Here is a 24,841-nt window from a genome sequence, read left to right on the forward strand (position 1 = left end):
CTCGACAGATTGCTATTTTCAAGTGTCAGTCTCTGTTTTCGGTGAAGCCTCCCTGCAGGGCTCAGGTTACCAATTTATGACAGACCGGAGAGTTTGGTGCTTGAATGGAAGTAAGGAATCTCCTGTAGGTGGCGCCCTTGATCTGCTCATTGCTAATGAAAAAATCTCATTGCTGCGGCCTGTTAGAAATGATTTACCAGCCTCATGCAACAGTGTGTCATTATTTCCACATAAATAAGGCATTTTACTTTGTCAGCTCCCTGTCAGTTTAGTAACTCTACCATGCTGCTTGACATTATTCTACCATCTGAATTCCGGTTTCCTCTTAAAGGGATAGTTCACCCAAAAATTAAAATTCTGTCATCGTTTACTCACCCTCAAGTTGTTCCAAACCTGTAAGAGTTTCTTTCTTCTGTTGAACACAAAAAAAATATTTGGAAGACTGTTGGTAACCAAACAGTTGCCGGTAGCCATTGACTTCCACAGTATGGAAAAAAAAAATACTATGGAAATCAATGGCTACCGGTAACTGTTTGAATACCAACATTCTTCAAAATATCTTCTTTTGTGCTTAGGAGAAGAAAGAAACTCTTACAGGTTTGGAACAATTCTTTTCAACATAGATAACGATAAGAAATGTTTATTGAGCACCAAATCAGCATATTAGAAATTATTTATATTTATTTTTACAATTTTAAATTGTAATAATAATTTACAGTATTATCGTTTGTCCTTTGACTTACTTTTTGATCAAATAAATGCAGCCTTGGTGAGCATAAGATACTTATTTCCAAAAAAATAAAAAATAAAAACCTCAAACTTATGAAAGGTAGTGTATTTAATTGTTCTGTTGGAGGAACAATTGAGAAATTAAAGAAACCTTGTGGTTTTTTTTCCTTTAGGTTTGTGTAAAATGTGACTAAATGACAAAAGTATAAAATATTCACAAACAATTTTTGCATAAAAATATTTATCTAAAAAGTCTGGATACCTAAATTCACCGATTAATTAGAAAATAATAATAATAAATAAATATATGCATCATTCTGCATGTTTTATTCAACCCAGTCTCATGGCAAATACATACCTGGGGGCACATTTTTGCAAGACGCGAAATACGTACCAATAAGTACATATCACTGCAGTTTCCAAAAAAATGAACACTAGAGGCAGTAAAACTCCGACACCTTTTAAATTATTTTCACACAGAGTATGATTTACAGAGTTTCGATTAATAAAGCGTAATTTTCGCACAATTACTTGAAGAGTATTATGTTGTGACTTCAAAACATTTTTAATATGCTGGGAGATTTGAAAACTGATGCTTTTGATTGTTAGCCCCGCACATATCCAACTTCATATCAATGGGTTTTCATAGATGATAGGTTTGTTCGGTAGCTTACGGAGTACGGAGGCGTACTTGAGAGGTGAGGAGCTCCGGTTCGAATCCCGTGTAACTACGGTTCGACAAAACAGTTCAAATCTGCATATAAGGAAGTTAAAATGGCACGGTTGCATCAAAAAATGTGTTTTATATCAGTTTTGTGTTTGTTAACACTATCGGGTAGGTTTAGGGTTGGGTTTGGCGTAGGGCATATTTCCAACACTATAGAGCATTAACTTTTAGGGACAGTCCCCGGATATTTGAATTCTGAACCGCCACAATACGTACCTGAAGAAACGTAATAAAAACACAGCAATACGTACCTATATCAACGTAATAAAAACGTGCCAGGGCTCACGTATTGAACCCGTGTTTTAGCGCCACTCAGAGGACATTTCTCTTTGAAACTGCGGCGAAACGTGCAGTAAGGTACGTAAAAACGGTGTTGCAGAAATGTACGCAGAGGTACGTATTTTTATGAGACTGGGTTGGTTTTATTCTTGGGAATTGTTGTGATTATATCTATAGGACTTGGAAAAAGTGTCAATAATTAGCTCATAAATACACAATTGGTACAAAGCCAATTTTCTTTTATCACTTTAAAAAAAACAAACATCTATTTAGCCGCTTAAGAACAGGAGGTTGCCCTGACTTTCTGCCCCGTTACACCGTCAGGGCTGTTTTTGTAAGTCATGGTAATCAGTGGGATTAGTCCGCTATAACACAGACAAAGCGGTCACTGAGCAGAACAGTTAATGAAGAGTGCTATTAGAGACGACCTAAGGGCCTGACTCCAGAACTTCATCCTGCTTTAACAATCAATTAGCCATTATTGCACGCTCGCCGGAGATGTTACTCTTCCTTGGTCCTTAAAGGCACAGGAAACAGAAGAACAGCATGTGATATGTCATTTAGAAAGATGCACAAATGCACAAACACATTCACACATGCTTGCACATTTGAAGCACTGAAATCTGAACATTTTAGCTACTTTTAGTGATTGTTATCAGGAGAGCGAGTTGCATTGCCTCACTTTTGTCTCAGGGGCTATCAGATTTAAATTCAAGCTGTGAGTTTAAACTGGATTTAACCTGGTACAAGAGGGATTGCTGGCTGTAAGATTTGGCTTGAGTTCAGTAAAGCTATAGTCAAGCTCAAATATATGAAGTGATCAAATCTGTAACTTAACCCCATTAAAGCGCAATCAGCTTCAAGAACAAACTTAAAATAGATACATATTTCATTATAGTTTCATATAAACATTGAGTGAAACTTCAACACACTGTAATGGCGATGTCAATTATATTTCTTTCCATTACTCAAATATGTTTCACGGTTCAGAAGATCAATTATGTTGAGGATATTAATGTTCTGGCTGGATCGAGGAAGTCATTGATGAATGATTTCATCATTTAATGTAAATGTCAGTTAACTTGTTGTTCATTTTTCAGAACCGGTTACCCTGTCTGTGACACCCTCCCCTGATTTGACACTGTTTAATTTTAAGTCACAACTTCAATGGCCTCTCCACACAGGCGCCCATTGTTCTCTTTGACTGACTTCACTGTTCACCAGCGATCCTTTTCACATAAACTCAAGAGCCACATCAAAAATGGACCGTAAGAATGATTTGTGTTTTGAATTAAGTTATTAAAAGAGCTCTATTGTACATTGTTGCAGTGTAGGAAACAACCTATACACTAGGACCAGATGTTCGAAACCCAATTTTGTGATCGCTTCTACCAATCAGAGAGGCTTAAAGGTGTTGCAGTTCAAGTAGAGGCTATTGTTGCTTCTGTGGAGAATAGTTTCAAGTAAGCCAAAACACAGTTGTGGAGCATTTTAGGACATAAGCAGAATTTTCAAGTGTTTGCCCCTAAAATGATCATATATTTTTTTTTGTTCAGCAAGAATGCATTAAATTGATCAAAAGTGACAAGACAATTTTATCATGTTACAAAATAATTCAATTTCATTAATGATGCTCTTTTGATCTTCCTATTCATCAAAGAATCCTGAAAAAAAGTGTCTCAGTTTCTACTATGTTAAGCTGTTGATAATAAGAAAAAAATGTTTCTTGAAAATTCAGCTTTTCATCACAAGAATGAATTACATTTTTAAAAACATTCAAGTAGAAAACTGTTATTTTAAATGGCAATATTTCACAATCTTACTGCATTTACTGTATTTCTGATCAAAGAAATGAAGTCTTGATGAGCATAAAAGACTACTTTCAAATGTATTAAAAAATCAATCAATCAAACTTTTAAAGGGGTGGTTGATTGCGATTTCACTTTTTTAAACGTTAGTTAGTGTGTAATGTTGCTGTTTGAGCATAAACAAACATAAAACTGCTAAAATGTGCTAACATACATTTTTATGCCTTGCAAACATATACGTTCGGTTTTCTGTGGGGTTTTGACTAGTATTGTTGCAAATTTCTGTTGATGCAATTGTCACCAAGGTAATGTTATCTTAACTTTGTTGAAAATGGATACACTGTAAAAAATATTTTTCAAAGTTGTAAATAAAATAAAAAGATTATTGGAGTACTTTTTCAAGAAAGTACTATTTCAGTCTTTCTATTTCAAAATTTAAAATTTAGAGTTAATTGCCATTTCTTTGTAATTGTAAAACAATTTCTGAGTGATTTTTTTCTACATCAGTTTTTTCAGTGTAGTTATAAAATTAGCAGTAACAAATTAGTAATATATTTTTTTAATATTTGTATTTATTTATTTGTTTAGAAAAAATATTTTATTAGTATCAGAAAAAAATATTATTATTATTTATGTATTTATTTATTTTTCTCTAAACAAAAGAATAAAATATATATTTTCTTAAAAAATAAATACATTTTTAAATAAAATGAATTTTAAAAAATATGATTTGGATCCATGAAGTAAAGTCCCAATCAGACAATACATGCGACAACCCTGATGAAAAACATATTGCTTCATCTGAAAATAGGCCACATAAGCTCATCTATTCTCTATCCATTATGTTTCCCTCTCAGTCAGTATACTTTAAATTAGCAATAAACATTTGACTAAGTTTTAAGACTGAGCCTTACGGGTGGGATCTGGTTTGATGGATCATTTAAAGAGATTGTTGGATGTTCATGAGCACTCCATTCTCGTGATCCAGAAAACTGGTCTCCATTGTTGTAAAAAAAAAAAAATCTGTCCTAAGAGCAGGCCAAAACCAGAATGATGTTCCCACACACAACAAAAACCAGCATTTGTCATGTTGTCCATACAATAGAGCTGACCAGACTTTCAATGCAACTCTGCACAGCTGCAAACACACACTTTGACTTTCTATAAAATGTGCTTTAGTCCACTCATCTCTCACCGTCTGAGGAGTCTTGTTAACCAGCCGCCTTTGATGTGGTAACATCCAGATCTACTTCATTCTGCACTGTGTACGTGTTACTCATGTCAGTAAGTTTGGGTGTTTGTGTCATGCGAAGACGAGGCTTTTAATGGAGTCTGTGGGAAGGTAAACATGGAATGTAGGTTGCTTTGATTTTCTTAGTGCTAACCAAATAGTTTGGAAAAGAAAATGGAGGTCAGTTGCTATGTTGGCTCCTCTCCGATTTAAATATGGTCCGTGAAAGGACTTTTTGTATTCTGTAGCAGTAAAAAAGCATTAATTTATAGCTTTGAGAAAGAGGGAGTTCACATTTGATGGAACATGAATCAAGTTTTTAGCTGTGCACATCAGACATCTTGTCATTTTCCTTTTAAAATTCATTTTTTCATTTAGCAGGCATTTACTGAATGCAACGTACAAATGAGAAAAATCATGTGCACTTTTGCACTTGTAATTGCATGGTAAAACATATAACCAGTATGTCATGAAAAGTTCTCATTTTGTGTTTCACAGAAGAAAGAAAGTCAGGTTTTAAAGGAATAGTTCACCCCAAAATTTCAATTGGCTGAAAATGTATTCACCCTCAGACCAAGATGTAGAGTTTGTTTATTCATCCCAACAGATTTGGAGAAATTTAGCATTACATCACTTGCTCACCAATGGATTCTTTGCAGTGAATGGGTGCCGTCAGAATGAGAGTCCAAACAGCTGATAAAAACTTGACAAAATCCACAAGTCCAGAGAAAAGGTGAAAAAAGTAGTCTTGTCTGAATCAGGAGAGAAATATGCACAGATCAAGCACTGTTTACAAGCGAAAACAGTTCAAAACATATTCCAGTCTCTTGTTATGTGCCTGCGTTCTGCATTGATATAGACTGGCCCTGTGTGATGGCATTACCAATTGTTTTTTTATTATCACTTTAACTACTGTATTTATTAAATTTTGGTATCTATTATCATATAACTTTTTTTAAAGAAAGCCTCTTGAACAATGTGTATATTTAAACACCATGCTCTACCCCCCATAAACTTTAGGTGATGTGTTGAAAAGTAAATTAATTACAAAAATACAAATGTCTGCACACACACAAAAAAACTGCTGTAAATGTTATAGTTATCATATGTATGTGTGGAAAAGAAATTACAGCAGTATTGTCTTTTCTTTATGGCCTCCCATGGCTTATTGCTTTATTAAATTATGTGACTTTTCAGTATTCATTGGAGAAAATTAAGTTTTAGATGTGGTCAATAAAAATACCTACATCAAATATTAGAATTATAAACTGATAATAAATATTAATATACATAAAATCATTATTTTAATAAAAAATATTAATATTTTATCCTAGATGCAATGGATTAGACTGATAAACAGCTTCAAGATGTTTCTAAAATTGTACATTTTTAATAACACATCGATTGACAGTCTTTTTCTTTTCACTTAGAACATTTCTGAAACACACAAACCGCAAATTTTCTCCCTTGATGCATTTAAAAGCTTGTTCACAGATTCAGATCTCTTTTAACATTGTTTATCTTGGTTTTGAAGCGATGAAGTGGGCAAAACCTTCCCAGGACCCATAAATCACTAGTGACTTTTTCGTCAATTTTCTTTGCTCTGAGCAAACGTTTTCACGGCTGTGTCTGTTTGGCTGTCAGATTGCTCTGACGTGCCTGTTTTATTGGACTCTCCCCGGCAGCCTATAACGATTCTAATGAAACATATTTCAGGGTTTCACCTCACAACATCTGTTAACAGCTGCACAGAAATTAATTAAGAGGATGAAGTGAGAGTTAAAAAAAAAACTAGAGATAATAAAACAATATTGCTGGCCACCTTACGCTCATATAAACAGCAATGTTTGGAGTGTTTATGCGGCCACAATTGCACAAGATTGGAAAGTAATTGATCCTTCAGCATCTTGGATGTGTTCAGCCGGCATATAAATGGCTTGCTGGAGTGTTAACCAAACTCTCTTTGGCATAAGTCTAAGTACTTACTGCCAGATGGATATAGAGGCTATCTACAAGTTAACTAGGGCAAATAGTGGAGTTCTGCCAGTGGAACATGATAGAGGGCAAAGCGACTGCGGCTGAAGAATATCATGCAGTTGCAATCTGCTGAATGGGCTGGTAATGGGGTCCTCGATCTTGACAATTCTGCTAAGAGCCTCATGCGGTTGAAGCCTGAGAAATGTGCCCCGAAGCGGTAACCTGATCTGATTTGATAAGTCAGATATGTCAGACTTCCACATGTGTCGGGGTTTGTGCGCTTACATGTTTGATGTGGAGAAGTCAGAAATGATCTTTGAAAGTCCATTTTCTGCCCAGGACGATGTATTCCATATCAGAATTCATCCAAGCCAGTGGATATCTTGGGATTTATGCATATCGAGGGATGATTACATCTCACATTTTTTGCAAGAGTGGTTTGATGGTCTGATTGGTCTGGTTGGCTTTGAATGGCAAGTGTTTTTGAAGGAGTGAGAGTATTAAGATGACAACTTAAACCAGCTTCCAAAGTAAAACGAAGCCTTTCATTTCAAACCAAATCTGTGACATAAGATATATGGGTTTGTGCCTTTATCTTGGAAAATATATCTACATATCATATGTATTGTTTCCATTTGAATTCCATTGAACCATGCAAGTAAGGAAAATCTCAGTAGAGTAACTAAATTTACTGACCAATTTTGCATGGTCACATAAAACCCCACAATTGCCACACAGTTAAACTTTCCAGATGGACACACAACTCCACATGTTTTTAAGCACATTAAGAGTTTGGTTTATTTTTTTCTCTGTGAATGTGAAATTTCAGATCTGAATTCTGGATTTTCAAACCTTTGACTTTTTGAGTCTTTCTTTGATATTATCTCATAAACTAAAACTAAACCCACAAAACATTTACTTTAAATAAAATAAGCATTAATTGAAATAAAATATAAAAACTAGTTGCCAGACTGGTTGAAATAAAATTATTTTAACTGTTACCTTGCAGTGCCAATTAATTAAAACTAAAAACGAAACATTTTCATTGAATTAAAACTAAAACTAACAACCAAAACTTAGTAAAAGCTGTATATAGACATATTTAAAAATAAATACAAATAATGAAAGTAATGACAAAAACATTCAAATGAAAACTAAACAAAATATAAAACAGAAAATATTATATAATAGAACAAAAATAATATAACTATATTAAATTAAATTTATATTTTTACAACTTTAAAGACTTGAATTGTATATAACCAGTCTGTATTCCTCTTTTCATTTTTGTTTTAGATTTTAATGGCATCACAAACAAGCAATATCTCAGGTTTCCTCACTACATAAATGTGTCAAGCCATAATGATATCATCTCTTGTTTTATGAGAATGTTTGCTAGCAGCAAACCTCCAGCAAGTTCTTCAAGCTATAAAAATGGAAATCAGTGTGAGAGAGAAGTATAAGGGACAGTGCTAGCAAATGGTTATGGCTTCTTGCAAATGTACCTTTAAGGGGAAAAAGTGCAAATTGTCCAACCGCTGGTGGCTACAGTATGACGCACACTGCTGGCCGTCACCCACAGCTCCAGTGGTTTAGATATTTGAGGATGCATCGTAAAAACACATCCTGTTGAGGTTCCTTAGATCCTGAGCCAATGCTCTGTAACTTAATACTCTGACTGTAAGTTTGCACCTTGATATTTTAGCTTTTTATGCCGTCAAGTGATACACCAGGTCATTGCAACAACGAATTTAGCTTTTCAAACTAATACAGATAATAAAATACAATATTTATTTATTTATTTATTTTTAATTTTTTTAAACATTTTTTATTTATCACACAAATACATATGAATATTAAAATGTGTATTAAATTAATTAAAAATTGAATAAAAAATGTGGCTACTATAGTACACTGGTGGGTAAAAAGTTTGAGTTTTTAGTTTGAAGAACACTTTAATGATCTAAAGAACCTTTTCACTATGAAGAATGTTTTGTGGAATTGAAAGTTTCCATGGATGTTAAAGGTTTTTCATTGAAACAGATGCCAGTAAAGCACCTTTATTTTTAAAAGAGAAGAAATGTGTCGATATATGTTGATAAATGAATTAGATTTTTCTCATTAAGGAAATGTTTGCATAACCTTTCGCAGACAGAATAAAAAAGAGAGGTCTACTAATACAGACATAACGTGTGTAATGACATGACCAAAACTAACCTTTCAAGTTGTGCTTATCATTTAGACAAAGTGCACTAATGCCAGTAATACATCACGATCAGATTGGAAAGAGGAGCGGTTTATATGCGACACATTTACATTATAATTCATCACCTACTTTGCAAGCCCATAGTCAGACAGTAAAAGCACAGAGAGGGCTTGGGCACAAAACAGACTGTGCAATTAAAACATTACAGTACGGGCTGGCCACAAATGTTTCAGTAAAACTAATTGGATGTTTGACTTACCCAATTGTACTCTAAAGCCTAGTCTAAAGTAACAAATACCCCGTTCCCTCCGTGTACAGTGTGTAATCTTGCTGAAACCTCAGCTGCTGTTTTGGGACTCTAGGGGAATGTAATGTTTTATAAACAAGGTGGGAAAATGAAAACCAACTGGGAATAATCTCCATGGCTAATCAGCTCCAACTCGCCGTCCATATTCAGGTCTCCTCTGGTAGCGAAAACTCAAAAACAATGTGGTTCTTAGCAATGGTATAGCTTTAACGTATCTGACCCACTGCAGTACTGTTATAGTATAACAATACCCCAATGCTCAGGAGGTAAAGGTCTAACTGTGGAAGAACATTTTCTCCCACAGCAACAATAACATACCATGGGCTAGCTGTTAGCATATCTGATGTCCCCTTTCAGGCTCTTTCTCTGTTTATGCCCCACGAGTGTCAGAATGTCCTGCCAGGCCTACTTCCTCTCATATCTGCTGATATTAGCTAGAGTTCTGCATTTATTTGTGTAGCTTTTGGGAAGGAATTGTAGTGGCTGCCAATATCCTCTATCCATTCCACGATCAACATAGCAGACATTTCATAGACATTCACCTGCAGAGAGCCATATACTGAGACACTGATGATTACAGTTTTATCAAAATGTTTCATGGACAGAACAAAGTTGCGCTGCGGATATGACCACATTGTTTATTACCAAAAATGCTCTTGTCAGTTTGGTTACTTAAGCATATTTCTATTTTATTTATAGTATATTGGTCGCCGTGATTTTGCCAAGTAAGACATGTTCCTGGATCAACATCTTTTGTTGATCCTGGATCAACATAACTGTCCAAAAATATAGACTTAACCCAATCCCAATCCCTACCCCTAAACCTAACCCTACCCATAATTTATTCCTAAAAACAGTGTGAAATGATAGCTGATTAACATTGGTGTAGAAGCACCTAACCCTGATTGTAAGGGTAAAACAGATATTTCCTGAAAAGTTATCCCTCAATTCTGATTGGTTGATAGGAATGTTGTTCCAGGATCAACAAGGATGTTGATCCAGGAACATTATCACCGCTTGATCTTACGGCTCATGATAGATATTTATATTTAACAAATAATTATTTTTAAACAATTTTGAGGTTAGTCATATTTTTTTTAAAGAAATGAATACTTTTATTCCACAAGGATTCATTAAATTGATCAAAAGTGACATCATGTGACTGAAGACTGGAGTAATAGCTGCTGAAAATGTAGCTTTGCCAGCACAGGAATACATTACATGTTAAAAAATTTATTAAAATGGAAAACATTTACTTATACAATAATACAATATTTCGCAATTTTCCTGTTTTTATTATATTTTAAATGAAATAAAGGCAGCTTTGGTAAGCATAAGAGACTTATTTCAAATATATATATATAAAAAAAACACAGACCTCAAACTTTTAAAATGAACAGTAAATATATGAGCTATATATGGCAGTAATTTAATGACTAAATTGTATTTCATAATCTTTCTTTCTTTATAAATATACATTTTTATTAAACATATGCACAAAATTTTGACTTGCAATATAAAAGTTAATTGCATAAATATAGGTTTTTAGATATATGTCTGTATAAATACAAATATATATATATATATATATGCTCTAATATATTTTTATGAGTGTTTAGCTAGACCGACTGGATTATATAATTGACAACACTTCATGGGAGTGGTTGGGGCTGCTGAGCTTTTTTTTTTCTGTACAATTGTTGGATATTAAACAATGCTCAAAACACATTTGTTTTCTACTGATGAATTATCACCGCTTGATCTTACGGCTCATGATAGGTCTATCTAGAAAGGTTTACATTTATACATAAAAAACAACCCTATGGAGAAAAAAGAATGCATTTTGCTTTAAACAAGATTTAACCTTTCATTTTTTGACATGCACAAACTGATTTTGGACGATCTTGTGGCTATAGCACTTGTAAACATGCCTAGAATGATGGAAAGGGTGTTAGCACTGGCTACATCATGGGAAAAGGGAGAGAAGCACTCAACCCTAATATTTGGGTTTAGCACGAGGTCTCAAACTCATAGTGTAAGCTACAGGTGATGCGTTCAGCGTTGTGTAACTGTTGACATGAGTTTTGTCAGTTCAATATTGGTTTCACACAGTGTACAGATCTGGAAAATAAACCAGATTCAGATAAACAGTGAGAAAATTCAAAAAAATGAGATTGTTTGGAGCCAGTTTCACTCATGTGTGAAATTCCTATCAAAGGTGCTACATTATAGTTGTCCGAGCAACATGCTAATAATCACATGCAAGTCAAGCGTTTCACAAGCCAGTCTGATTACAAAAGCAAAGTACATTTTAAAATACACTTTTGAAAAGACCTGTGAACGGATGGCTGCCTTGATTGTGTTGGTGGATCTAATTCCACATGCATTCCTCCTCTCATGATTAATAATGACAGCAAGAGAAACTCAATCTCCCTGTAGTCACAGAAAACAAGCTTGAAATGACAATAAAGATTCAGCAGACATGAAAACTGAGATAAGTGCCATGCCCATACAGCTAGACTTAATAAACAGCAGGAGAAGAGTGGAATAGGCAAGCTGGGAATCTTAATGAAGTGATTCTCTTTCAGTTCATACAGTGATAAGGTTCAGGACCGGTTCAGACGATTTATCTTTCCGCCAGAGGAGGGGGGTCTTGAAATTGGGTCTGTCTATAGTTTTCTTTCATCATGTTTTTCTTTATATTTCCATTTTTTGTTTTCATCATTAATTCAGTCAAACTTTTTTTCATTCATTAAACCCTGCTTGCATCTATGCTCTTGCTTATGCCTATAGTGTGAATACTTTAAGCTGTTAATAGAGCAACAGAGATGAATACAGTATGTGCTGCTGTGCTGTATGTTCAGAGTCAAAGTCAACTAAATTAATACACACACACACATATATATGTATATGTATGTGTGTTTGTGTGTGTTTGTATATAACACTGATCGAAAATCATGAGAAAATCAATTATTTCATTGTGTTGACAGATAACATTAAAACATATAACAGCAACTTTAAAGATAATTACGTGCTATTAAATTTTTTTAGGTAATATTTTACACATATTTATGATATTTTTATTTTTAGAAGTACTGTATACATAAAAATATATGCAGTCCAAGTCGATAATATTTTTTCTCTCTCGAAAGAAGTCACCAAGGCTACATTTATTTGATCGTATATACAGTAAAACTGTATTGTTGTGAAATATTGTTACAATTTAAAATTACTGTTATATTTTAATATATTTTAAAATGTAATTTATTCCTGTGATGACAAAGCTGAATTTTCAGTATAATTTCTCCAGTCTTCAGTGTCACATGATCCTTCAGAAATCATTCTAATATGCTGATGTAGTAAGAAACTTTTCTAATCATTATCAATGTTAAAAACAGTTTAAGTGCTGCTTTATTATTATTATTATTGTGAAAGTTATAATACTTTTCTGGATTCTTTGATTAATAGTAAGTTTAAAAGAACAGCATTTCTTTACAACATAAATATTTGTTTTATTATAAATGTCTTTAATTTAACAGTGTCAATTGTCAATTTAACATGTCCTTGAAGAAAGTAATTTAGTACTTAAGAAACTTTTCTAATCATTATCAATGTTAAAAACAGTTGTGCTGCTTTATTATTATTATTATTGTGAAAGTTATGATACTTTTCTGGATTCTTTGATTAATAGTAAGTTTAAAAGAACAGCATTTCTTTACAACATAAATATTTGTTTTATTATAAATGTCTTTAATTTAACAGTGTCAATTGTCAATTTAACATGTCCTTGAAGAATGAAAGTAATTTCTTTCAAAAAAAATAAAAATAACATCTTACTGACACCAGACTTTTGAACGGTAGTGTAGCTGCCTTGATATTTTAGGAAGGAGGTCCGTAGCCTCAAAAGGTTAAAAAACCCCTGATCAAAACTATGTTTAAATATATTAGGGTGCATTTGACTCGTACTTGAGCTGAATGACAGCACTAGAAGTCATTCATTCACAGAGTAAGACATTTTCCGGTGGATGAGTCTCTCCCAGACAGAACCATGAGTGAATTTTTCCAGATGTGCATCAGCAGCATCTGGGAATATTGGCAATGGGAATAAAACCGATCCTAAATAATGAGGAGAGAATTCTGGCAGATTTCGAGGGAATTCTGAAAAACAGGTATAACCCATAAACCTTATAGGCTTAACTTAAACCCACCAGGTCTGTCTGAAATGGCTAATTACCCACATATTTCCAAAAGGAATTTCTGCTGCACTGCATCCTATCAAGATACTCCTGATTTCTGTGCAGCTGCGGTTCAGAATAGCGTGCCATCCTCCTTCCTTCAGTCGCAGCACTCTCAGATGACCATGAAGGGGAGTCCTTCATATCACTTTGCAATGTGATTAGTGGGAGAGTGTGAAATATCACACACTTATCCACATCCTCCAGCCGACGTGGAAATTTCAAGGTGTCTGTTTTTCTGGTTCTGCTTTAGAGGGCTGATGAAATCGTTATTATCCAAAAGCCCTTTGGTTCTGTTCTTTTCTTCTCAGTGATCAGCCCATTATTCAGGCGATGCTGGGTACCTTTGTGAGCCCCTGAGGAGGTAGATGGACTTTGAAAAGAAAAGGAAAGCCAATTAATCCAGGTATTTTTAAATATGTGTGATTTTCACCTTTACAGCCTCCATCACAGTTATTTGGTGAGCGGGTGAAGTGTTGTATAGTAGCAAGATTGCTGCCTTAAAGGGGTCATAGGATGCCCATTTTCCACAAATTGATATGATTCTTTAGGGTCTTAATGAAAAGTAAGACTGGATCATGAATGATTCGCGCCAACATAGACACATTTATGTAGATCGGGGGCGCATTCCCCTCAGAAACAAATAATCCACTGCGAGTTCAGCAGCTCAGATGTCGGGAGTAAATGAGGACTGCTATTCATTATTACATCCAACAACAGAACACCTCAATCGCTTAGGACAGTGACTTATTTTATTCCTGAATGAATCACTGTTGTTGGATGAATCATTTGAATGAATGTCACTTTTAGGGACAGTCACTTGTTTCCACATGAAACTGTGTTTTTGAATGAATTAGATGCAATAAGTGAATTATTCAGTGGGTCATTCATAGACAGTCACTTGTTTTGTGATTTGTTCATGGATGAATGATTTAATGACTCACTCATGAAGACTGACACTTTTCAGACGCTTTTCCTACTGACATACCAATATAACCTATGGAAAAAATCACTTAAAAAAATCCCTAAAATCACTATCATTCAAAAGTTTGGAGCCAGTAAGATTTTAAATTTTTTTTAATTATGTTTTTTTTCCAGCAGGGTTGTATTAAATAGGTCAAAAGTGACAGTAATGACTTTTTTAATGGTATACAAAATATTTCTATTTCAAATAAATGCTGATCTTTTGAACTTTCCTTAAAACCCCCCCCAAAAAAATTGAGCACCAAATCAGCATATTACAATGGCTTCTGAAGGATCATGTGACACTGAAGACTGGAGTGATGGCTGCTAAAAATTCTGGTTTGGCATGAAGAATAAATTACATTTTAAAATATATTACAATACAAAACAGTTATTTTAAATTGTAATAATATTTTGCCGTTTTTCTGTATTTTGATCAAATAAATGCAGCCTTGGTGAACATAAGAGACTTCTTTCAGAAACATTAAAAAATCTTACCAACTCCAAACTTGTGAACGGTAGTTTATATAGATTGTTAGATGAGTTGTTGGATGATAGAAGTTAACACACAGGATAAACACTGTCTTATTTGTCTTTCTCTTCTTCCTGTCTCTCTCTCACACACAGCCTTTGAAAATGAAAGAAGAAAGGCATGGCCACATGAGGCGCTTTTCCTGGCCGCAGTAAAATCCCTGCTCCACTGCCAAATGCAATATTTCCCCATGCTTTACTCATACATGGTCAGACAAGTGATAATAGTGTTGAAGCCACCAGACTGCTGTTGGCTTAAAAGAGATAACAAGATGAGCGCTTCAAACTTGACCCCTTTTTGTCAGCGTCCACACCGGTAAGCGGGAAACCTTTTAAGGCTGGCCTGTTTGGCTGTGATCCAGAGAAGAGGTGCTGTGAGCGCAGGGTGAACAGGGACAGATAGTGAGGACGGATAACACAGCTTTTAAAAGCACAGAGGAGTCAAACAGTGAGTTATAATGAATATACTTCACACTGCCTGATGCAGAGAGCAATAGATAGATAAAAAGAGTGGTGGAGATGGTTGTGTTGAAATGTTTGAGATACAAAAAAGAGATGGAGAGGGGATCACTGGTAGAAAAGTGAAGGCATGTTATATAAAGGGGTAAATTACAAAGTAGGCTTCCAGCCGTGACTCCGACAAAAACATTGCAGGCCTGTTGTATTTCTTGGCTTTGTGGTGGCGGACTTGTATGGTGAATGTAATAAGCAGGTCTCTTAAGGGTATTTAAATGAACATCCATCAAAAATCAATTTGCAAATCAAACACTATCAAACCACAAGTGACTTATAGATGGTCATTTCAGCTCTCGGCTGTACCTCAAATTAACCAGATTTTATGTTAGGTCTGAAAGCAATAATTCCATAAAAATCTCATGATGTTGGTGGGACAACATATCGAAATTCAAATCTTGTTACTGTTTGAAGCAATCAACCATTTCAGGTATTCATTCACTGAATAATACCAAATACAAATGTAAGGTGCTACCAGTGTTGGGGAAAGCTATTTCGAAAGTGATATTCATCTTTTTGTGTGTGTGTGTGTGTGTCTATATATATATATATATATATAATGTATATGTAGCTACATTTATTTAGAACAGTTATTTGCATAATTTTTATAAAACAGTTTACTTGTAATGTGGGGTTTGGGTTTTGTTTCATGTTCATGTTTTCATGTCTTTTATTTATGTAATGTGGGGTTTGGGTTTTGTTTATGTTCATGTTTTCATGTCTTTTATTTTGGAGTTTAATCATGGTCCCTGTTTGTGTCATGCTTCCCTTGCCTCATGTCTCTCTGCCTTGTGTATGTGTCGGTGAGTCTAGTCTGTTCATGTCAAGTCAAGTCTCGGATTATTGTTTGGATGTTTGGATCACTCTGTAAATAAACTGCACTTGGGTTCTTCACTACACTCGCCTTCAGTGGACTGAATCGTTACATTACTACATTAATTTGTTTCTTTTTTTAATTATTTCTATTTTTAATATAAAATTATTTTTAAACAATTCGTATATTATGTAAATAATATTCAAATAAATAGTAAACATTCATTTATTTATGAGAATTATTAGCATAAAATAAAATGGTGACTTCTCACGCTACTATTTATTTATTTATTTATTATTGTGCAAAAACAGCAGAAACATTCTTTTGAAAGTCTTCTTTTGTGTTCTGCAGAAGAAACACAGTCATCAGGTTTGAAATGACATGAGGGTGAGTAAAAGGTGATTTATTATTATTATTATTATTTTAAAGTATTAGTGTTATTGATTTGTATTGGTGGATAAAGTATTTTTCTTTCCTTCTAGCTTTGTCTCTCTGTTTAAAGATCATCATTTAAAAAAAAACATTTTTATGAAAAACATGCAGTGAAAGAATGTGGGATCCAGTGTTTTTGTATGTGCAAAAACAGCAGAAACATTCTTTTGAAAGTCTTCTTTTGTGTTCTGCAGAAGAAACACAGTCATCAGGTTTGAAATGACATGAGGGTGAGTAAAAGGTGATTTATTATTATTATTATTATTTTAAAGTATTAGTGTTATTGATTTGTATTGGTGGATAAAGTATTTTTCTTTCCTTCTAGCTTTGTCTCTCTGTTTAAAGATCATCATTTAAAAAAAAACATTTTTATGAAAAATGTATGAGTATCAGAGGGTTCAGTTGCCTGCCATTTTTTTTCTTCCCACTACATGTAAAGGTCTGCTTCTAGTAATTTTTCAACAACGTCTGCTTGATTTTTATTTAGTTTCCATTATTTACAGCTTTTTTTTTTTTTTTTTACTGAAAACTGTTCAGATCTAATGCAGAAGTTTTGTTATAGTGCCATTTCAACAGTTAAGTTGTTTAGTCTGTTATTTTGAAGCCAGAAAAAGTATTTGTTATAGGAAAATATCTCAGCAATTTTCTTGCATTTTAGAAGGTATCCGTGGCTACTAGGTTTTACTAGGTTTATATGTTTGTCGCATCTGTGGGTTTGTTAATTCTAAATGGCACATTGACAGATTTACATATTATTTCCTCATCCATTTCATTTCTCAAGTTCAGCCAGCTGTGTTTTGTCTGTTAGACAATTCTAATGTGAGACAGTTTCTCACCTGGGCCACGAGTGGAAAAGGCATCCACACACTCCATCTTTTGTCTGGCCATGATCAGATCTATATTAATGAGCAGGTCTTCACCGTGGGACTTCCTATTTAGTGACTGACACTGAGATGAATAGCGCTGGTGGCGAACAACAGGCGGCTGTCAAAGACAAACGAGAGAGCAGGCCACCAATGAGCTCACGCCAGACAGGCTGACTGGGTGCAGATCAGGCGCAGGGCAATTTGTCTCCCACTTGAATATATCATAGAGATTGATAGGCATGTACACTGGGTCGAAAAGCAGACATGGGCGTCCCATGTGTGTATGTGTTAAAGAGAGAGAGAAAGAAAGAATGAGAAACAAAGCGAGACAGCTGCAAGAACTTGATGCACGACTCTTGATTTGAGATTTTTTAGGTTTTATAAGTTGAGGCAAAAATCGATTTATGGTTGTGCGTTTTTACTACAATATTATTTAACTCGCCTAGCACAATAAATCACCAACAGCACTTGCTCACAATTAATAATTAATAATGTCATGTTCTTAGGTTTTCTATATTTTATTTTATTTTATTTATAGTTCAAGAGAATTAATTTAGCTCTTAGGTTTCATTGAATATCAACTGAATGAATTTTTCTTCTAAAGTTCTCCTAAAATGAAATAAAAATAGATGCAGATAAGACAGCTGGTTCATAATGAAGTCTAATTTTTGATTGCAAACCATCTGAGCACATTATGAGATATTGCTGAGTTAAAATTTTTGAAGTTTTATGAGTCACAAATATAAAAATCAATTAAATTTTCCTAGCACAATAAATTACCAGAAGCAAATCCGTGACACTTAATAATGCCACATTTAATAATTGATAATGTCATTTTCTTAGGTTTTCTCCCCAAAGGATTATTTTATTTTATTTTATTTTTTATTTTATTTAACACATTTATTATAGGGACCAATTCTCACTATAGTTTCTTGTTAGCATGCTTATTATCAACGTATTTTCTATTTATTAGTTTTTATAAAGCACATATTCTGCACGACCATATTCTACATCCCTAATCCTACCCAATGAATGAATGAATGAATGATGCATTTATATAGAGCTTTATTGTCCAATACCTAAACTTAACAAATTTATTTAACACTTATTTATTATAGGAACCAATTCTCACTATAGTTTCTTGTTAGCATGCTTATTATCAACGTATTTTCTATTTATTAGTTTTTATAAAGCACATATTCTGCACGACCATATTCTACATCCCTAATCCTACCCAATGAATGAATGAATGAATGATGCATTTATATAGAGCTTTATTGTCCAATACCTAAACTTAACAACTGCTACTTTACTAGCTATTAATAAGCAGCAAATTAGGAGTTTATTGAGGCAAAAGTCTAGTAGTTAATGGTTTGTTAATAGCGAGAATTGGACCTTAAAATAAAGTGTGACCTTATTTTATTTTATTGCTCAGGAGACTTAATATAGCTCTCATTTAGGTTTCATTGAACTGTCAACTTTATCTCAGATGTTTCTCCTAAAGTTCTCCTAAAAAGAAATAGACACACACAGGTAAGACAGAAAGAAAAAAAGAGAGGAAATTATGCACACAGAACTATTAATAAGCAGCAAATTAGGAGTTTATTGAGGCAAAAGTCTAGTAGTTAATGGTTTGTTAATAGCGAGAATTGGACCTTAAAATAAAGTGTGACCTTATTTTATTTTATTGCTCAGGAGACTTAATATAGCTCTCATTTAGGTTTCATTGAACTGTCAACTTTATCTCAGATGTTTCTCCTAAAGTTCTCCTAAAAAGAAATAGACACACACAGGTAAGACAGAAAGAAAAAAAGAGAGGAAATTATGCACACAGATAAGACAGTTGTTCATATTGATTTTTTTTTATTATTATAAAACATCTGAGCACATTGTAAGAAATTCCTGATATCTCCGCTGAAACTCTAGAAGATAAAACAAACAAACAGGAGTCTCCTTTTTGCTTTCCGTTTAATCTAATTGAGGTCTACGAGAAACAATTGAGATATTAAAGAGCTGTAACGTGTGATAAGGTCCAGCATGAAACTAGTCTCCACAAGCCCAAATGCAGCATAACTGCCAAAATGCAAAGGAGGTGCAAAACCAGTAGACTCAGTCTCCATCAAAACCTCCTGCTCTGCCTCATACCACAAAACCTACCAACCAGGTTCCTCAAGGAAAAATAAAGACCCATAATTCCCCCTTTGAAAGTGCCAGTGCTCTTCATATTTCACTGAACATTATGGGACTGGAACTCATCATGCCCTGTTTCACTCAACACGCAATGGGCTGACTTGCATGAGATGGGTTCAATTAAGACCAGTTACTAATCCACCAATGATGTGTATGAATAAATTCAGCATCATTCATTCACGCCTGACATGGCTTTGTTATAAATTCACGTGAATTATGACATCTCATTTTCCCCAATGGCACTTTTGGCAGAACTTTATAATTCAGTGTTTAGTCCAATGGCTTGAGTGAGATGGATTCCAACTGCAAAAGTTTTTATGAACATGCAAAAGGCAGAGTGTGTTGGGTATGTTTCTGAGATACATAGTAATATAGCCAGACATTTTAACACATCCAACTCTCTTAAAAGTCATCATCGTTCCACACTCTTCCTGTTTGAGGTGTAATGTCATTTGCAGACCCTTGCATCCACTTCCTAAGTTGTCTAGAAATAAACTGGGTGTGATGGATATTAAAGTTGAATGTTTATCCCATTAAATAACAGCCATTACACAAGCTAACACACACCACACTTATAGCTTTCCACAGTTTTTGACGTGAGATGTTTGACAAAGACTACTATACAGACAAAAGACTAGACTAGACTACCAAATTATAGCTGAGAATATCTTTGGACCATGACGTTTGCGTCTGAGCATAATTTATTCACAAAAAGAAGAAATTAAGTTCAAGACTTAAAGTTTGGAGTCGGTAAGATTTTGTAATGTTTTTTTAAAAGAAGTCGTATACACACACATTCCATTCTACGTTACATATTTTTCGATAGACGTATAGAATAGTCGATAGACATACTTGACCATTGCGCTCACGTCTTGCGTCTTTTGTAGTGTCTCGTGCATGACACAGTGTTCTAAGTTAAAAGACTTAGACTTTAACAGCACTTAAGTTAAAAGAAGTTTAACTTTGAGAAAACATGTCTCGAGACCTTGCATTTTTTTCCATTCGACTGCCCGCATCTTGCGTTTTTCAAAGCTATGGCCCCCCCGAAGCTGCATTTATTTGATCAAAATGCAGTAATATTGTGAAATATTACTGCATCTTAAAATAACTGTTTGCTTTTTTAATATATTGTAAAATGTAATTTATTCATATGATGCAAAGCTGAATTTTCGGCATCGTTACTTCAGACTTCAGTGTCACATGATCCTTCGGAAATCATTCTAATATGCTGATTTGCTGCTCAGGGTACATTTCTTACAATTATTATTGTTGAAAATATTTGTGCTGATTTATATTTTTGTGAAAACCGTGAACCTTTTTTTTTTTACGGGATTCTTTGATGAATGGAAAGTTAAAAAGAACAATTTATTTGAAATAATCTTTTGTAATAATATGATTGTCTTTGCTGTAACTTTTGAGCAATTTAATGCATCCTTGCTGAATAATTGATTTCTTAAAAAAAAAGGTAGTTGTGATAAATATTGCAAAGCAGGAAATATATAAATCCCGATTATCTAACTCAACTGTAGCGTTTTCTGTTCTGCATGAATTCTTGAGTAGCTTTTCAATGGACACAACTCTGAAGTGAGATCTGTATGAGGGATTTTATCATGCAACAATACATCATGGCGTTTGGCATGTCAGAACGGAATAACAGACCTCCATTTTCCTTTCATGCATTATCATGGGAATACAAGGTTGACAAATGAGCTGTGATCTTTTTGCTGGTGAAAAAAAGCCATCACTTCAGCAGATATCTCAACGTCCCCCATCTCCCCTCCATACATCCAGATGCTTCTGGAGAAAAAATTTAAGGGGGTCTGAATACTTTCCGTACCCACTGTATGCCAAAACACATGCAAATTTGCCTAAATGAATAAGAAATTCTTATCTGGTGTGAACAAGAAACACATTTTTCGGAGATCTTAACTTATTGTTTTGAGAAAAAAAAAATATATAATTTTAGAATTGAGCCAAAGCAATTGAGAAAAAAAACTGTAATTAATATCACTGATTAAATACAATAAAACCAACCTATTAATTATTTGAATTAGTTATTTAATTAACTTCATTATTTGAATTAAATAATTTCATAGTACTGAATTTGTATTGTATGGAAGCTTGTTCCCACCACTGAATAAAATAATTAAAGGGGTCATATGATGCGATTTCAAGTTTTCCTTTCTCTTTGGAGTGTTACAAGCTGATTGTGCATAGATAAGATCCCTGAAGTTGCAAAGACTAAAGTCTCAAAACCAAAGAGATATTCTTTATCAAAGTTAAGACTCTGCCACGCCCCCCTAAAACGGCTCATTCTAACACGCCCCCACATATCTACCCCACTATGTGGAAATATTTGCATAATCCCGCCGCAAATGTGCACGCAAAGAAAGAAGGCATGGTGTCAGCAAAATAATGATCTTAAAAAAGCATCATATGACCCCTTTAATAAATGTTTTTTTTTCGATTCTGAGAAGAAAAATCAGAATTGTGAGATAAAAAGTCGCAATAACATTTTTTTTTTTTATTCCATCAGGAGAAAAAAAAGAGAGAATTGCTAGATGTAAACTCAGAATTGAGAAAAAAAAAGTTTGAATTGTGAGACAGGATTCTGAGTTTATATCTCAATTTTTATATTCATGTTTTTCCACATTCCACATTCCGATTAACAGCCACCCGGTTCAAATCAATCGTAGCTGGTTTGGCTTCTTCTACATCAATCCTCTGTAGAGCAGCACATATCTTTCTCATCACACAAGTGGAAAGATCACTTTCACATCTTCACCTATCTGGACTAAAGCCCTCAAATAATGTTGCCCCTAGGGCTAAGTGATACTAAAGGATACTTGGATCTACTCTCTCCATTGGAATCCTTAATGACTCAGATGAGAATTACTTTCTTGCACATTTAACCTCTCTTCTTTTATCGCACTGTTCAAACAGGCCAGAGCTGCTAGTCCACATCCTGAGAAGTCCCTCAGACAGTCCATTTGTACAGCACAGCAGCTGTAAAATCTCTGGGTAAAGCAATTGAATGTGGATGGTGAAGGATGCCTAGGAAGAGGAGCAGTGGATTGTTTGCCAGGTCCAGGATGGTGATCTAATTAAGATGCTATTAAAATGAATGCAAACAGAATCTTCTGAGCTTGTGCACATTTATTTTAGAATCATTTCAGAATTTATAATATGTTTATATTTATAATTAATTCAGAATTGAGGAATTGGATGCCTTTCAATACATGAGAGAGAATTTAAATTGGATTGGCCACGACTCATGGGAAGCTGAATGGGAATGACAGGTAGAGGAAGTTCCCTTTCAGTCAGTCACGTTCGACGTTACGTCAGTCGTGACTGACGAATTGGGATCTCGCCCGAGAGCCACTGAGGGAATGTGTTCTGGGAAATCAAGTGTTCTTCCACAAAAAAACTAAACTCATTTTATTTTGTTACCTTTTTCATGGGCTTTTTTGAGTTTTACTTACCAAAAATTAAGGTAGTTTTTTATTATTATTAGTAAATATGTATGATTAAATATATAAACAAAATAAAGTGAACAAGTCTTTAAAAAATTAAAGATTTTATCAAGTCTATTTGTTTCAAGTCTGTCTTGACAAATTTTGCATTTCTTGTTAAAAAAAATAAATTTTAAATTATAAAATAATTTGATTAACTTATAAAAATACATTTAAAAAATACATGACTTTCAGTTCATTTTAATTTAACTTTTATTCAAATGCAAATTGCAATTCTGCTTCCTAAACTCAGAAAAAGGCACCTTTTTTTTAAAAGGCACTAAAATGTACCATTTAGGTACTAATATGTACACTAATATGTACAAGGTCTGAAAAGTTTTCAATGGGGGGGGGCTTTTTTTTAAAAGGCACTAAAATGTACCATTTAGGTACTAATATGTACACTAATATGTACACTTGAGGTACTAATATGTACTTTTAAGGTACTAATATGCACTCTTTAGGGGTGAATAAGATGTAAGGTGTAACTTTTGCAAAGGTACCACTCCAGGGACAGGTTTTGTGTCTTTTTTTTTAATGTATTTCATACCTCAAATCAAATTCAGAATTTAAAGTCATTCTCAGGTGAATTGTGAATGACGCACAACACTGATATTAATTCAGGCAGTCTGACTGGATCTTGTGATTATTGCAACTGCTTTCCAATGTTGTGTGCAGGATCCATCAAATGGTCAGTGACTGGACTGTGGGTGGTCTGGGGTGTGACGTCTGAGACTAAGACTAAGAAGATGCAGAACCGGTCATGTATATTGGTGTAAAAGACTTGTAGACTTAAAGGAAACGTGAAGAACAGCCAAGGTATTCAATCATTGAGAGTGAGTTTGACCAGAGCCACATGATCTGTGCCTTTCATTACAGCACTGATGAGGAATAAAGGAAATAAAAACAGTTTTATGGACACCCACGCCAATCCAAATGAGCTTTCATCTCATGCTCACTAACAACTCTCTCTGTGTGCTGTCTGATCTGGATTTTATGCACGGTCTCGGTCTCTCTGCAACAATTATTGCCATTGTAGTTTTCCATTTTCCAAGTGTTTCTTTTCACATTCACATTTTTAACATGTTCCAAGTGACAAGCCAAGGAAGTAGCCAAGAGTGTTACACTTGAGTTATTGGCCCTAAAAACAAACACACGTCATCTGATTCACAGCAATATCACGAGAACACCCATCCAGTTTATAGGCTTTCTGTAATCCAGGGAATGGCTTTATGTGTACTGTAGTGAAAAGCACAGATTTCATTTGAATCTCTGGTGGTTTAAACTCTAGGCTCGACAGATATCACTCCTGCATCTGTCAGAGACTGATCTGAATTTGTTAAATGATAAACGACAAAATTGTTTATATTAGAGGTCATAAATGTTACCATAGTCAAGTCAAGAGTAAATGAAAGTAGCTTGCATACTGTGAGTAAAAAACTATCCTTCATTTCCAAGAAAATGAATTTCTAAGCTACATGTGTGTGTGTGTGTATACAGTATATATATATATATATATAT

This window comes from Sinocyclocheilus rhinocerous, unplaced genomic scaffold (assembly GCF_001515625.1).
Source record: "Sinocyclocheilus rhinocerous isolate Xijiao unplaced genomic scaffold, SAMN03320098_v1.1 scaffold411, whole genome shotgun sequence".
Taxonomy (NCBI): domain Eukaryota; kingdom Metazoa; phylum Chordata; class Actinopteri; order Cypriniformes; family Cyprinidae; genus Sinocyclocheilus; species Sinocyclocheilus rhinocerous.